The sequence below is a fragment of the Pteronotus mesoamericanus genome, unplaced genomic scaffold (genome assembly GCF_021234165.1).
Source record: "Pteronotus mesoamericanus isolate MK-2021 breed Mesoamerican mustached bat unplaced genomic scaffold, CSHL_Meso_final contig_42, whole genome shotgun sequence".
NCBI lineage: Eukaryota > Metazoa > Chordata > Mammalia > Chiroptera > Mormoopidae > Pteronotus > Pteronotus mesoamericanus.
Genome location: NW_026555157.1, coordinates 1,231,343 through 1,233,303, shown reverse-complemented (window position 1 = coordinate 1,233,303; position 1,961 = coordinate 1,231,343). Strand labels below are relative to the sequence as shown.

Sequence of the window (1,961 nt, the reverse complement as noted above, 5' to 3'; positions counted from 1 at the left end):
AAAGAAAGAAAGAAAGAAAGAAAGAAAGAAAGAAAGAAAGAAAGAAAGAAAGAGAAAGAAAGAAAGGAAGAAAAAACTTTTTTTCTGATTTAGGGTTCAGTTCAAAATTACACACATTGTTTTTAGTTGCTATATGTCTTTTGTCTCCTTTAACATGTAGCAATGCTTTAGTATTTTTAATGGCTTTCATGAGCTTGATTTTTCTGAAGAATTCAAGTCAATTATTTTGTAGGACCATTCAATTTGAATTTCATTGATGTTTCCTTATGATTAGAATCATAGTATGCATTTTTGGAGCTTTTTGCACATAGTTTGCACTTTGCTTTTGTTATTTAACAACATGTTTTGCAGATCCTTCCATCTCAGTACAAAGAATTTCCCGGGTTTTTTTTTGTTTGTTTGTTTGGTTATTATTTCTTCAAATAGCCTTTCGGTCCCTTTCTCTCCTCTCCTTCTGGGACTTCCATTATGTGTATATTAGTACACTTGATGCTGTTACACAGATCTATTGTGCTCATTTATTTTGTTTTAAAAGTTTATTTATTTATTTTTAGAGAGAGGTAAAGGGAAGAAGAAAGAAAGGAAGAGAAATCTCAGTTGGGTTGCCTTTTACATGCCCCCAACCTGAGGCCTGGCCCACATATGTGCCCTGGCTGGGAATCAAACTGGTTACCGTTCGCTTTTCAGGACAACACCCAACCCACTGAGTCACGATGGCCAGGGTTCTGTTCATTTTATTTATTTATTTAAATTTCTACTCCTTAGGTATGATAACCTCAGTTAAACTATCTTCAAGTTTGCCTGCTCAGACTTTCTATTGAACCCCTCTAGTGAAATTTTAATTTCAGTTATCATACATTTTTTTCCTTTCGTAATGCAGATTAAGATTCTTAAGTAGCTGATTTTGGGATTTACTGCAGTGGGAAGACTTGCTTTGTTACCTTCCAATGTTAGTCTTTATCTGACACTTCAGCAGGCTTTTTAAACAGGTCTTCCTGCTGGGCCTGTTTTTCTAATCCCTTATGATGTACAAACTGGTGTTCCAGAAAGCTTGTGTTCCTCTTCTGTTTATCTAGGTACTTTCCCATGAAGGGTAAGAGATCCTTATCACTGTTGTCAGACACCACAGTCTCCAGCTCTTGCACAAGCTCCATTAACCTGTTCTCTATCTCCAGAGCAGACTCTAGAGCCTTTACGCCTGTCCCCAGTTATCTATATCAGGCCTCTTAACCACTGGAAGGCAGATTTTACCTTCACATCTTCTTAGATATCTTAGCAACTCCTTCCCATGTTCCCTCTTCACCTAAGTTTCGTCTTCAAAGAATACAGCAAAGAGAGGTGCGCCTGTGTTTTCATTGTAATAACAGGCTGTAGCTAAATAAGCATCACTGATATGCAGCTCATAAGATGCCCCATGATTAATAGTAACCTGACTCTCTTCAGAGATGAGTTTCTGGACCTGGGAAGCCATCTCAGCTTTAGAGAAAACCAGGCACAAACAGTGCTCCAGTTATTGCAACTTTCAACTCCAGAATTCCTATGTGGCTCCTCTGATAATTTCTTTATTGATATTTTCTATTTGGTGAGACGTTGTTCTCATGGCTTCCATTTCTGTGCATGGTTTCCTTTTGCTCTTTGAGCATGTAAAAATTTAAAGTTGTATCTGTTTGATGTCTGAGCTTCATTAAGTTTCTATTAATCACAGTTTCTATTAATTTTTCCCTTGTATGTGGGCCATATTTCCTTATTTCCTTCAAGCCTAATAATTTTTGTTGAAAAACAGGACATTGAATATTATAACGGAACTCTGGATATCAGATTGTCCCCCTTCCCAGGGCTTGTTGTTGCTGCTTGTTCTGGTATTTGTTGTTTGTTTAGTAAATTTTATGAACTATTTTTTAAAAAGATTTTATTTACTTACTTTTAGAGAGAGAGGAAGGAAGGGAGAAATGTCGGACTGC

At 36.8% G+C, this 1,961-nt stretch overlaps 1 pseudogene; it reads right to left on the bottom strand.

Annotated features, from left to right (window-relative positions):
* Positions 1-950: 950 nt before the first annotated feature.
* LOC129073561 (ferritin, heavy subunit-like) lies at positions 951-1,471 on the bottom strand (annotated as a pseudogene).
* Between the last annotated feature and the right edge of the window lie 490 nt (positions 1,472-1,961).